The sequence below is a fragment of the Sphaerodactylus townsendi genome, linkage group LG17 (genome assembly GCF_021028975.2).
Source record: "Sphaerodactylus townsendi isolate TG3544 linkage group LG17, MPM_Stown_v2.3, whole genome shotgun sequence".
Lineage (NCBI taxonomy): Eukaryota > Metazoa > Chordata > Lepidosauria > Squamata > Sphaerodactylidae > Sphaerodactylus > Sphaerodactylus townsendi.
The window spans coordinates 5,926,765-5,940,219 of record NC_059441.1 but is presented as its reverse complement, the minus strand read 5'-3'; the positions used below and the strand labels follow the sequence as shown (position 1 = coordinate 5,940,219).

At 79.5% G+C, this 13,455-nt stretch overlaps 1 long non-coding RNA gene across 1 annotated transcript; it reads left to right on the top strand.

Moving 5' to 3' along the window:
• Positions 1-8,945: 8,945 nt before the first annotated feature.
• On the top strand, positions 8,946-9,647 carry LOC125424573. Its single transcript, XR_007243254.1, has 2 exons — positions 8,946-9,102; positions 9,310-9,647. It is a non-coding gene; the product is annotated as an uncharacterized LOC125424573 (long non-coding RNA).
• Positions 9,648-13,455: the final 3,808 nt, after the last annotated feature.

The following is a 13,455-nucleotide window of genomic DNA, read 5'->3' as shown; positions in this document are numbered from 1 at the left end:
GGGGGGGGGGGGGTGGGGGGGGGGGGGGGTGGGGGGGGGGGGGGGTGGGGGGGGGGGGGGGTGGGGGGGGGGGGGGGTGGGGGGGGGGGGGGGTGGGGGGGGGGGGGGGTGGGGGGGGGGGGGGGTGGGGGGGGGGGGGGGTGGGGGGGGGGGGGGGTGGGGGGGGGGGGGGGTGGGGGGGGGGGGGGGTGGGGGGGGGGGGGGGTGGGGGGGGGGGGGGGTGGGGGGGGGGGGGGGTGGGGGGGGGGGGGGGTGGGGGGGGGGGGGGGTGGGGGGGGGGGGGGGTGGGGGGGGGGGGGGGTGGGGGGGGGGGGGGGTGGGGGGGGGGGGGGGTGGGGGGGGGGGGGGGTGGGGGGGGGGGGGGGTGGGGGGGGGGGGGGGTGGGGGGGGGGGGGGGTGGGGGGGGGGGGGGGTGGGGGGGGGGGGGGGTGGGGGGGGGGGGGGGTGGGGGGGGGGGGGGGTGGGGGGGGGGGGGGGTGGGGGGGGGGGGGGGTGGGGGGGGGGGGGGGTGGGGGGGGGGGGGGGTGGGGGGGGGGGGGGGTGGGGGGGGGGGGGGGTGGGGGGGGGGGGGGGTGGGGGGGGGGGGGGGTGGGGGGGGGGGGGGGTGGGGGGGGGGGGGGGTGGGGGGGGGGGGGGGTGGGGGGGGGGGGGGGTGGGGGGGGGGGGGGGTGGGGGGGGGGGGGGGTGGGGGGGGGGGGGGGTGGGGGGGGGGGGGGGTGGGGGGGGGGGGGGGTGGGGGGGGGGGGGGGTGGGGGGGGGGGGGGGTGGGGGGGGGGGGGGGTGGGGGGGGGGGGGGGTGGGGGGGGGGGGGGGTGGGGGGGGGGGGGGGTGGGGGGGGGGGGGGGTGGGGGGGGGGGGGGGTGGGGGGGGGGGGGGGTGGGGGGGGGGGGGGGTGGGGGGGGGGGGGGGTGGGGGGGGGGGGGGGTGGGGGGGGGGGGGGGTGGGGGGGGGGGGGGGTGGGGGGGGGGGGGGGTGGGGGGGGGGGGGGGTGGGGGGGGGGGGGGGTGGGGGGGGGGGGGGGTGGGGGGGGGGGGGGGTGGGGGGGGGGGGGGGTGGGGGGGGGGGGGGGTGGGGGGGGGGGGGGGTGGGGGGGGGGGGGGGTGGGGGGGGGGGGGGGTGGGGGGGGGGGGGGGTGGGGGGGGGGGGGGGTGGGGGGGGGGGGGGGTGGGGGGGGGGGGGGGTGGGGGGGGGGGGGGGTGGGGGGGGGGGGGGGTGGGGGGGGGGGGGGGTGGGGGGGGGGGGGGGTGGGGGGGGGGGGGGGTGGGGGGGGGGGGGGGTGGGGGGGGGGGGGGGTGGGGGGGGGGGGGGGTGGGGGGGGGGGGGGGTGGGGGGGGGGGGGGGTGGGGGGGGGGGGGGGTGGGGGGGGGGGGGGGTGGGGGGGGGGGGGGGTGGGGGGGGGGGGGGGTGGGGGGGGGGGGGGGTGGGGGGGGGGGGGGGTGGGGGGGGGGGGGGGTGGGGGGGGGGGGGGGTGGGGGGGGGGGGGGGTGGGGGGGGGGGGGGGTGGGGGGGGGGGGGGGTGGGGGGGGGGGGGGGTGGGGGGGGGGGGGGGTGGGGGGGGGGGGGGGTGGGGGGGGGGGGGGGTGGGGGGGGGGGGGGGTGGGGGGGGGGGGGGGTGGGGGGGGGGGGGGGTGGGGGGGGGGGGGGGTGGGGGGGGGGGGGGGTGGGGGGGGGGGGGGGTGGGGGGGGGGGGGGGTGGGGGGGGGGGGGGGTGGGGGGGGGGGGGGGTGGGGGGGGGGGGGGGTGGGGGGGGGGGGGGGTGGGGGGGGGGGGGGGTGGGGGGGGGGGGGGGTGGGGGGGGGGGGGGGTGGGGGGGGGGGGGGGTGGGGGGGGGGGGGGGTGGGGGGGGGGGGGGGTGGGGGGGGGGGGGGGTGGGGGGGGGGGGGGGTGGGGGGGGGGGGGGGTGGGGGGGGGGGGGGGTGGGGGGGGGGGGGGGTGGGGGGGGGGGGGGGTGGGGGGGGGGGGGGGTGGGGGGGGGGGGGGGTGGGGGGGGGGGGGGGTGGGGGGGGGGGGGGGTGGGGGGGGGGGGGGGTGGGGGGGGGGGGGGGTGGGGGGGGGGGGGGGTGGGGGGGGGGGGGGGTGGGGGGGGGGGGGGGTGGGGGGGGGGGGGGGTGGGGGGGGGGGGGGGTGGGGGGGGGGGGGGGTGGGGGGGGGGGGGGGTGGGGGGGGGGGGGGGTGGGGGGGGGGGGGGGTGGGGGGGGGGGGGGGTGGGGGGGGGGGGGGGTGGGGGGGGGGGGGGGTGGGGGGGGGGGGGGGTGGGGGGGGGGGGGGGTGGGGGGGGGGGGGGGTGGGGGGGGGGGGGGGTGGGGGGGGGGGGGGGTGGGGGGGGGGGGGGGTGGGGGGGGGGGGGGGTGGGGGGGGGGGGGGGTGGGGGGGGGGGGGGGTGGGGGGGGGGGGGGGTGGGGGGGGGGGGGGGTGGGGGGGGGGGGGGGTGGGGGGGGGGGGGGGTGGGGGGGGGGGGGGGTGGGGGGGGGGGGGGGTGGGGGGGGGGGGGGGTGGGGGGGGGGGGGGGTGGGGGGGGGGGGGGGTGGGGGGGGGGGGGGGTGGGGGGGGGGGGGGGTGGGGGGGGGGGGGGGTGGGGGGGGGGGGGGGTGGGGGGGGGGGGGGGTGGGGGGGGGGGGGGGTGGGGGGGGGGGGGGGTGGGGGGGGGGGGGGGTGGGGGGGGGGGGGGGTGGGGGGGGGGGGGGGTGGGGGGGGGGGGGGGTGGGGGGGGGGGGGGGTGGGGGGGGGGGGGGGTGGGGGGGGGGGGGGGTGGGGGGGGGGGGGGGTGGGGGGGGGGGGGGGTGGGGGGGGGGGGGGGTGGGGGGGGGGGGGGGTGGGGGGGGGGGGGGGTGGGGGGGGGGGGGGGTGGGGGGGGGGGGGGGTGGGGGGGGGGGGGGGTGGGGGGGGGGGGGGGTGGGGGGGGGGGGGGGTGGGGGGGGGGGGGGGTGGGGGGGGGGGGGGGTGGGGGGGGGGGGGGGTGGGGGGGGGGGGGGGTGGGGGGGGGGGGGGGTGGGGGGGGGGGGGGGTGGGGGGGGGGGGGGGTGGGGGGGGGGGGGGGTGGGGGGGGGGGGGGGTGGGGGGGGGGGGGGGTGGGGGGGGGGGGGGGTGGGGGGGGGGGGGGGTGGGGGGGGGGGGGGGTGGGGGGGGGGGGGGGTGGGGGGGGGGGGGGGTGGGGGGGGGGGGGGGTGGGGGGGGGGGGGGGTGGGGGGGGGGGGGGGTGGGGGGGGGGGGGGGTGGGGGGGGGGGGGGGTGGGGGGGGGGGGGGGTGGGGGGGGGGGGGGGTGGGGGGGGGGGGGGGTGGGGGGGGGGGGGGGTGGGGGGGGGGGGGGGTGGGGGGGGGGGGGGGTGGGGGGGGGGGGGGGTGGGGGGGGGGGGGGGTGGGGGGGGGGGGGGGTGGGGGGGGGGGGGGGTGGGGGGGGGGGGGGGTGGGGGGGGGGGGGGGTGGGGGGGGGGGGGGGTGGGGGGGGGGGGGGGTGGGGGGGGGGGGGGGTGGGGGGGGGGGGGGGTGGGGGGGGGGGGGGGTGGGGGGGGGGGGGGGTGGGGGGGGGGGGGGGTGGGGGGGGGGGGGGGTGGGGGGGGGGGGGGGTGGGGGGGGGGGGGGGTGGGGGGGGGGGGGGGTGGGGGGGGGGGGGGGTGGGGGGGGGGGGGGGTGGGGGGGGGGGGGGGTGGGGGGGGGGGGGGGTGGGGGGGGGGGGGGGTGGGGGGGGGGGGGGGTGGGGGGGGGGGGGGGTGGGGGGGGGGGGGGGTGGGGGGGGGGGGGGGTGGGGGGGGGGGGGGGTGGGGGGGGGGGGGGGTGGGGGGGGGGGGGGGTGGGGGGGGGGGGGGGTGGGGGGGGGGGGGGGTGGGGGGGGGGGGGGGTGGGGGGGGGGGGGGGTGGGGGGGGGGGGGGGTGGGGGGGGGGGGGGGTGGGGGGGGGGGGGGGTGGGGGGGGGGGGGGGTGGGGGGGGGGGGGGGTGGGGGGGGGGGGGGGTGGGGGGGGGGGGGGGTGGGGGGGGGGGGGGGTGGGGGGGGGGGGGGGTGGGGGGGGGGGGGGGTGGGGGGGGGGGGGGGTGGGGGGGGGGGGGGGTGGGGGGGGGGGGGGGTGGGGGGGGGGGGGGGTGGGGGGGGGGGGGGGTGGGGGGGGGGGGGGGTGGGGGGGGGGGGGGGTGGGGGGGGGGGGGGGTGGGGGGGGGGGGGGGTGGGGGGGGGGGGGGGTGGGGGGGGGGGGGGGTGGGGGGGGGGGGGGGTGGGGGGGGGGGGGGGTGGGGGGGGGGGGGGGTGGGGGGGGGGGGGGGTGGGGGGGGGGGGGGGTGGGGGGGGGGGGGGGTGGGGGGGGGGGGGGGTGGGGGGGGGGGGGGGTGGGGGGGGGGGGGGGTGGGGGGGGGGGGGGGTGGGGGGGGGGGGGGGTGGGGGGGGGGGGGGGTGGGGGGGGGGGGGGGTGGGGGGGGGGGGGGGTGGGGGGGGGGGGGGGTGGGGGGGGGGGGGGGTGGGGGGGGGGGGGGGTGGGGGGGGGGGGGGGTGGGGGGGGGGGGGGGTGGGGGGGGGGGGGGGTGGGGGGGGGGGGGGGTGGGGGGGGGGGGGGGTGGGGGGGGGGGGGGGTGGGGGGGGGGGGGGGTGGGGGGGGGGGGGGGTGGGGGGGGGGGGGGGTGGGGGGGGGGGGGGGTGGGGGGGGGGGGGGGTGGGGGGGGGGGGGGGTGGGGGGGGGGGGGGGTGGGGGGGGGGGGGGGTGGGGGGGGGGGGGGGTGGGGGGGGGGGGGGGTGGGGGGGGGGGGGGGTGGGGGGGGGGGGGGGTGGGGGGGGGGGGGGGTGGGGGGGGGGGGGGGTGGGGGGGGGGGGGGGTGGGGGGGGGGGGGGGTGGGGGGGGGGGGGGGTGGGGGGGGGGGGGGGTGGGGGGGGGGGGGGGTGGGGGGGGGGGGGGGTGGGGGGGGGGGGGGGTGGGGGGGGGGGGGGGTGGGGGGGGGGGGGGGTGGGGGGGGGGGGGGGTGGGGGGGGGGGGGGGTGGGGGGGGGGGGGGGTGGGGGGGGGGGGGGGTGGGGGGGGGGGGGGGTGGGGGGGGGGGGGGGTGGGGGGGGGGGGGGGTGGGGGGGGGGGGGGGTGGGGGGGGGGGGGGGTGGGGGGGGGGGGGGGTGGGGGGGGGGGGGGGTGGGGGGGGGGGGGGGTGGGGGGGGGGGGGGGTGGGGGGGGGGGGGGGTGGGGGGGGGGGGGGGTGGGGGGGGGGGGGGGTGGGGGGGGGGGGGGGTGGGGGGGGGGGGGGGTGGGGGGGGGGGGGGGTGGGGGGGGGGGGGGGTGGGGGGGGGGGGGGGTGGGGGGGGGGGGGGGTGGGGGGGGGGGGGGGTGGGGGGGGGGGGGGGTGGGGGGGGGGGGGGGTGGGGGGGGGGGGGGGTGGGGGGGGGGGGGGGTGGGGGGGGGGGGGGGTGGGGGGGGGGGGGGGTGGGGGGGGGGGGGGGTGGGGGGGGGGGGGGGTGGGGGGGGGGGGGGGTGGGGGGGGGGGGGGGTGGGGGGGGGGGGGGGTGGGGGGGGGGGGGGGTGGGGGGGGGGGGGGGTGGGGGGGGGGGGGGGTGGGGGGGGGGGGGGGTGGGGGGGGGGGGGGGTGGGGGGGGGGGGGGGTGGGGGGGGGGGGGGGTGGGGGGGGGGGGGGGTGGGGGGGGGGGGGGGTGGGGGGGGGGGGGGGTGGGGGGGGGGGGGGGTGGGGGGGGGGGGGGGTGGGGGGGGGGGGGGGTGGGGGGGGGGGGGGGTGGGGGGGGGGGGGGGTGGGGGGGGGGGGGGGTGGGGGGGGGGGGGGGTGGGGGGGGGGGGGGGTGGGGGGGGGGGGGGGTGGGGGGGGGGGGGGGTGGGGGGGGGGGGGGGTGGGGGGGGGGGGGGGTGGGGGGGGGGGGGGGTGGGGGGGGGGGGGGGTGGGGGGGGGGGGGGGTGGGGGGGGGGGGGGGTGGGGGGGGGGGGGGGTGGGGGGGGGGGGGGGTGGGGGGGGGGGGGGGTGGGGGGGGGGGGGGGTGGGGGGGGGGGGGGGTGGGGGGGGGGGGGGGTGGGGGGGGGGGGGGGTGGGGGGGGGGGGGGGTGGGGGGGGGGGGGGGTGGGGGGGGGGGGGGGTGGGGGGGGGGGGGGGTGGGGGGGGGGGGGGGTGGGGGGGGGGGGGGGTGGGGGGGGGGGGGGGTGGGGGGGGGGGGGGGTGGGGGGGGGGGGGGGTGGGGGGGGGGGGGGGTGGGGGGGGGGGGGGGTGGGGGGGGGGGGGGGTGGGGGGGGGGGGGGGTGGGGGGGGGGGGGGGTGGGGGGGGGGGGGGGTGGGGGGGGGGGGGGGTGGGGGGGGGGGGGGGTGGGGGGGGGGGGGGGTGGGGGGGGGGGGGGGTGGGGGGGGGGGGGGGTGGGGGGGGGGGGGGGTGGGGGGGGGGGGGGGTGGGGGGGGGGGGGGGTGGGGGGGGGGGGGGGTGGGGGGGGGGGGGGGTGGGGGGGGGGGGGGGTGGGGGGGGGGGGGGGTGGGGGGGGGGGGGGGTGGGGGGGGGGGGGGGTGGGGGGGGGGGGGGGTGGGGGGGGGGGGGGGTGGGGGGGGGGGGGGGTGGGGGGGGGGGGGGGTGGGGGGGGGGGGGGGTGGGGGGGGGGGGGGGTGGGGGGGGGGGGGGGTGGGGGGGGGGGGGGGTGGGGGGGGGGGGGGGTGGGGGGGGGGGGGGGTGGGGGGGGGGGGGGGTGGGGGGGGGGGGGGGTGGGGGGGGGGGGGGGTGGGGGGGGGGGGGGGTGGGGGGGGGGGGGGGTGGGGGGGGGGGGGGGTGGGGGGGGGGGGGGGTGGGGGGGGGGGGGGGTGGGGGGGGGGGGGGGTGGGGGGGGGGGGGGGTGGGGGGGGGGGGGGGTGGGGGGGGGGGGGGGTGGGGGGGGGGGGGGGTGGGGGGGGGGGGGGGTGGGGGGGGGGGGGGGTGGGGGGGGGGGGGGGTGGGGGGGGGGGGGGGTGGGGGGGGGGGGGGGTGGGGGGGGGGGGGGGTGGGGGGGGGGGGGGGTGGGGGGGGGGGGGGGTGGGGGGGGGGGGGGGTGGGGGGGGGGGGGGGTGGGGGGGGGGGGGGGTGGGGGGGGGGGGGGGTGGGGGGGGGGGGGGGTGGGGGGGGGGGGGGGTGGGGGGGGGGGGGGGTGGGGGGGGGGGGGGGTGGGGGGGGGGGGGGGTGGGGGGGGGGGGGGGTGGGGGGGGGGGGGGGTGGGGGGGGGGGGGGGTGGGGGGGGGGGGGGGTGGGGGGGGGGGGGGGTGGGGGGGGGGGGGGGTGGGGGGGGGGGGGGGTGGGGGGGGGGGGGGGTGGGGGGGGGGGGGGGTGGGGGGGGGGGGGGGTGGGGGGGGGGGGGGGTGGGGGGGGGGGGGGGTGGGGGGGGGGGGGGGTGGGGGGGGGGGGGGGTGGGGGGGGGGGGGGGTGGGGGGGGGGGGGGGTGGGGGGGGGGGGGGGTGGGGGGGGGGGGGGGTGGGGGGGGGGGGGGGTGGGGGGGGGGGGGGGTGGGGGGGGGGGGGGGTGGGGGGGGGGGGGGGTGGGGGGGGGGGGGGGTGGGGGGGGGGGGGGGTGGGGGGGGGGGGGGGTGGGGGGGGGGGGGGGTGGGGGGGGGGGGGGGTGGGGGGGGGGGGGGGTGGGGGGGGGGGGGGGTGGGGGGGGGGGGGGGTGGGGGGGGGGGGGGGTGGGGGGGGGGGGGGGTGGGGGGGGGGGGGGGTGGGGGGGGGGGGGGGTGGGGGGGGGGGGGGGTGGGGGGGGGGGGGGGTGGGGGGGGGGGGGGGTGGGGGGGGGGGGGGGTGGGGGGGGGGGGGGGTGGGGGGGGGGGGGGGTGGGGGGGGGGGGGGGTGGGGGGGGGGGGGGGTGGGGGGGGGGGGGGGTGGGGGGGGGGGGGGGTGGGGGGGGGGGGGGGTGGGGGGGGGGGGGGGTGGGGGGGGGGGGGGGTGGGGGGGGGGGGGGGTGGGGGGGGGGGGGGGTGGGGGGGGGGGGGGGTGGGGGGGGGGGGGGGTGGGGGGGGGGGGGGGTGGGGGGGGGGGGGGGTGGGGGGGGGGGGGGGTGGGGGGGGGGGGGGGTGGGGGGGGGGGGGGGTGGGGGGGGGGGGGGGTGGGGGGGGGGGGGGGTGGGGGGGGGGGGGGGTGGGGGGGGGGGGGGGTGGGGGGGGGGGGGGGTGGGGGGGGGGGGGGGTGGGGGGGGGGGGGGGTGGGGGGGGGGGGGGGTGGGGGGGGGGGGGGGTGGGGGGGGGGGGGGGTGGGGGGGGGGGGGGGTGGGGGGGGGGGGGGGTGGGGGGGGGGGGGGGTGGGGGGGGGGGGGGGTGGGGGGGGGGGGGGGTGGGGGGGGGGGGGGGTGGGGGGGGGGGGGGGTGGGGGGGGGGGGGGGTGGGGGGGGGGGGGGGTGGGGGGGGGGGGGGGTGGGGGGGGGGGGGGGTGGGGGGGGGGGGGGGTGGGGGGGGGGGGGGGTGGGGGGGGGGGGGGGTGGGGGGGGGGGGGGGTGGGGGGGGGGGGGGGTGGGGGGGGGGGGGGGTGGGGGGGGGGGGGGGTGGGGGGGGGGGGGGGTGGGGGGGGGGGGGGGTGGGGGGGGGGGGGGGTGGGGGGGGGGGGGGGTGGGGGGGGGGGGGGGTGGGGGGGGGGGGGGGTGGGGGGGGGGGGGGGTGGGGGGGGGGGGGGGTGGGGGGGGGGGGGGGTGGGGGGGGGGGGGGGTGGGGGGGGGGGGGGGTGGGGGGGGGGGGGGGTGGGGGGGGGGGGGGGTGGGGGGGGGGGGGGGTGGGGGGGGGGGGGGGTGGGGGGGGGGGGGGGTGGGGGGGGGGGGGGGTGGGGGGGGGGGGGGGTGGGGGGGGGGGGGGGTGGGGGGGGGGGGGGGTGGGGGGGGGGGGGGGTGGGGGGGGGGGGGGGTGGGGGGGGGGGGGGGTGGGGGGGGGGGGGGGTGGGGGGGGGGGGGGGTGGGGGGGGGGGGGGGTGGGGGGGGGGGGGGGTGGGGGGGGGGGGGGGTGGGGGGGGGGGGGGGTGGGGGGGGGGGGGGGTGGGGGGGGGGGGGGGTGGGGGGGGGGGGGGGTGGGGGACTCGTGTTTCGTGTGTGGCTGTAGACCCAGCGGCCGAGGAGCACACTTGGGACTCCCAGCGCATCATCCTGGCTGTCTTCTTAGGGGGATGCACTTTCTCGGAGATTTCTGCACTCCGCTTCCTGGGCAAAGAAAGAGGTACTCAGCAGGGCAGAGACAGGCCAGTTCACTGGGGTGGGGTGGGCAGTGGGCTTGCCGAATTGTGGAATGTTTTGTTGGTGCACAGAACGGTGCTGAGAGCAAGGGGCAGGCGGCGTGTGTGTGTGTGTGTGTGTGACTCTTTCCAGACACCCACCGCAGTGATTTGCTTCACACTTCCCCTCTCCTCTTCCTCTCTCTTTCTAGGCCTCAGGTTTGTGTTCCTGACCACGGCCATCACTAACAGCGCGCGATTGCTGGAATCCATGATGGAGACCAGGGCCTGAGGAAGCCGGAGACCCCTTCGGACCAGACTTCTGCTTCCTGAGAAAGAAGCGTGCAGTTCTTCCTCCTCCTCCTCACAGGCACCCTGCTTGAACCTCAGGCTGCCCCGGAAAGGGGGGCTCAGTGTGGAGATCACATCTGGTCCTCCTGTGGGCAGAGACACTCTTCTCCAGTTTCCCAGCTGGCGGCGGGGGGGGGGGGGGGTTCATCACCTGAGTTGGTGTTCCAGCTTGTCATCAGAATAAACAGCTGTGAACCTATCCCCTGTGCTCTGTTGTCTTTCTGACTCCTTGTGAGTGGGGTGGGGTGATCTGGAGAACTGGGATGGGAAGGCTGCCCCCACAGGGGCCACGGGGAGTGAGGGAGGGGGGGCTGCTGAGGCTGGTGTGAACAAGGTGGCCCAACACTTTTTACAGGTTTGGGAGGGGCCTGGATTCAGCCAGGTTGCCAACCCAACCCAGGGTGAGAGGAAAAGGCTGTGGGCCAGTCGTGGAGCTACAAGGGGACCGGGGGGGGGGAGGCGTGCACCAGGCACACGCCTGGGGGCGCAAAATCGCAACCCCCACCCCCCCTTCCCACGCTAACCTTAGTTCCTTTCCTTTTTCAAAACTTTTCCAGGCTACAAAAGGCCTGTTCTCAGTAAAAATGGCCTGAGGAACTGCAGTTCGCGCCTTTGGCCACCGGAGGCATGACCAGCCATAGGGTAGTCGGGTCAATGAATGTTAAAGGTCCAAACAGGTTATGTCTCCAGGAAATGTTGAACAGCAAACTTTGGGCAGAAGAACATCATTGCTGCGCTGGAAGACACCAGAAGAGGCGGAGCTTCAGGTATGCAGGTCCTACCGGGCCGTGAGGGCTTTGAAGGTAAGCACTGACACCTTGAGCTGAACCCAGGAACTGGTCAGCAGCCAGCAGAGCTATCTGAAGACAGCCGAAATACATCAATAATGACTCACTCAAGCAAGCTGCCACTTTTCGACTATCTGCAGTTTCTGGGTTCAGCTCAGGTCATATTCAAGGGCAGCCCCATGAAGAGGCTGTTATAGTAGTCTAGTCTCAAGTTTACCATGGCATGGACCTATGGTCTGGAAAAGAACACACACACGCACCATTTTTCCAAGAGCAGAGCAGAGTCAGAGACCCCCACCCCAACTGCTCCTCCGCGTGGTCCCCTTTGCTGCTCCCCCAGCTGCTTTTTATAGTTGGTGGGGTCGGGGCAGTGCCCAGTCGGCCACCCACAGCAGGACTTCCTTCCCAGTCTGGTCAAGTAAAGTGGCTCTGCCTGGAGTGTCCCTCTGGGATCACACAACCTTCTCTTGTTCCTATAACTGATGACCGTCTTCTCCAAGAGATATATCTGTCTGGCTGACCTGACAGGGCCGGCCACCACAGCTACACGGCAATATTTTAATAAACACATGCTGACTGTTTATTATCGTGTTTGTGAAGATGTATTCCAGTTGTTGGTTTTCATGTGTGATACTGCCCTCTGCTGGTGCGACTCAGTAAAGACTCCTCATGGCACAGGTGCGCAATTGACAACAATCCACACCCCTTCACCACCCTGACAGATATTGTAGTTCACAGGCAAAGTGGAATGTTCTGGGTTTGTTTAAGCTGTAGCCCAGCCACAGTTTCTCTGGGCGGCCAGTAACACGTTTCTAAAGAGAGAATTGCTGGAAGACCATCTGCCCAAGCCTTGCCCCAGAAACTCTGCCTTCTTGCCCTTGCTTTGTGGGCCTCTGTCTGTATCACAGCCTGTCTTTCCCAGTCTCCCACGGTTCATGAAATGCCATTTTGCAGCTAGCTGCAGCATAATAGGAAGTGAATTGGCAGAGGCAGAGGTAGGAACAGAGATACCCAGTCCGATTGCATTACCACTGGGGGGCCCGATTTGCCAAACTAGAGAAGCACTCTCTGCCACACCATAAGTTTAGAGAGACTCTTGGATCAAAACAGCTAAGAGAGAAACACACCCCATAACTCACGGGAAGATCTTAGATCCTTGTTAAGGTTATTTTGGCTCTATTTTAGCCCCAACGGCCGGTTGTCCTGCCTCGTTCCCAGCCACAGAGAATCTGGTAGATCAGCCACTTAACCGTCACGGTGCTGCTTTTATTTGTCCTCTTCATTTTCATTTAATTCCTGGCAAGAAACACACCCACCCACCATGACAGTACTCCACCTAACAGAGTCCCATCTCCTGAAAGGCTCCAAGGCATCAAACTGTCCCCATATCCACTCAGGCCAGTACTTTTATAGGATCTATTAACATTGGTTGTGCCATTTTGGACTCATCCATCTGATTCCGACCATCAGTTCATCAAACCTAGTCTTGACTATTTGGACTGGCCGTGGCCCTCCAGCATCCCAGACGGAAGCCGTCCCTTCTGAGCTGGAGCTTCCAGGGCCTGGGCCTGTGACCTCGGACGCTCTGCCACTGAGCCACTGTCCCTTCCCACACCAGTGTGTCGTGTGCCAACAATACTCTTCCGTCTCCACACAGGGCAAGTCCTTCAGTCCCTACATTTATAAAAATTCAGTCTGACAACATGATTGCAATTTTCGGAAGCCAGCAACACTCAGTTGGCTGTTGATATCACCATTCTCCAAGAAAACAATTTCCAAGGGTGGTTCCGATGTAAAACATCTGAATCAGAATTCATATTTTAAAAACTGCATTTCCAGAAGCCCGTCATGCCCCTGGACGGTTCAACAATGAGACTTCATGTTGAAAAGATTTCCTTTCTTGAAAACAGAATCACGATTAAGCATTTAGACTCCCATTGACAGAACTAGAGTTTGCACGCCAAAGGAGCTTCCGTTATAAGAACACAAGAAAGAGCCTGCTGGATCAGACCACATCACCCATCTAGTCCAGCACTCTGCTACTCGCAGTGGCCCACCAGATGCCTTTGGGAGCTCACCTGCAGAGATGAAAGCAATGGCCTTCTGCTGCTGCTCCGGAGCATCTGGTCTGCTCAGGCATTTGCAATCTCACATGAAGGAGGATCAACATTGGTAGCCGTAGATCAACTTCTCCATAAATCTATCCAAGCCCCTTTTAAAGCTATTCAGGTTAGCGGCCATCATCCCCATATCCTCACCCCCGTTGCTCCCCCCTTCCCTCAAAAACCAAGCTCCACACCACCCTTCGGTGCCAGTTCCCAATGGAAGGCAGAAATATGACCTTCACCAAGTCAAAGCAATCCATGCCCCCCAGCACTTGGAAGTGCAAAGCAAGCAGCTACGTATCAAACTAATCAGCCCCAGCAGGAAAGCGCAAGTCACAAGCCAGTAAATGGGAGCATCCCCCATAGAAGGTTCCTACATCCCGGTCAGAAGAAATTACAGGATCGGGCCAGAACAAGGCCAGGTCACGACAGAGATTCCTTGGCCACTGCAGGTGTTAAGCAAGTTTTTCTTATTGCCAGTTACTGCTGTTGTGAATCATCTCGACTTTAACCTGCATTTGACGTATTTGTATTATGCCCTGTACTTCCTGCATCCCGTGGTTCTTTGGCCCTGCTTTTGACCCCTTTTCCTTCATGGCTTCATTTGTACCTTCACTCTAGTATCTGAACTCTAGTGGCCAGAAGCTCTAAGTCACAGGAAAGTCCATTAAAAGCACTGATGTACGTCTACTTTACCTGGTTGAGGGCCAGCCTCTGGCAACTTGAGTTGGAGCATCTGGGGTTAGGACAAATCTGGCCAGTTAACTTGCAGAGAACTTTCCTGGTGGGGCACAGTCTTAGAGCACCACTTCCTTCATGCCCTCCAGACTGCTCTTGTCTGGTTTCGTTGTTTATTTTGTTTCTATCCTCACCTTTCTGCCAACAGGCACTCAAAGGTACTCACACAACAACCCAGTACGTGTATATTTTAAAATATATTTGGAGCAGGACATCAACCCAAGGATGGCCAGTGAGGGAAGGGGATAGCTGAAGGAAAGTGGCAGAGAAAACGTTGGGAGAGAGAAATGTTTCTCTCTTTCTCACAACACGAGAACCAGGGGGCATCCATTGAAAATGCTGGGGGAAAGAATTAGGACTAACTTTGAACGTATGT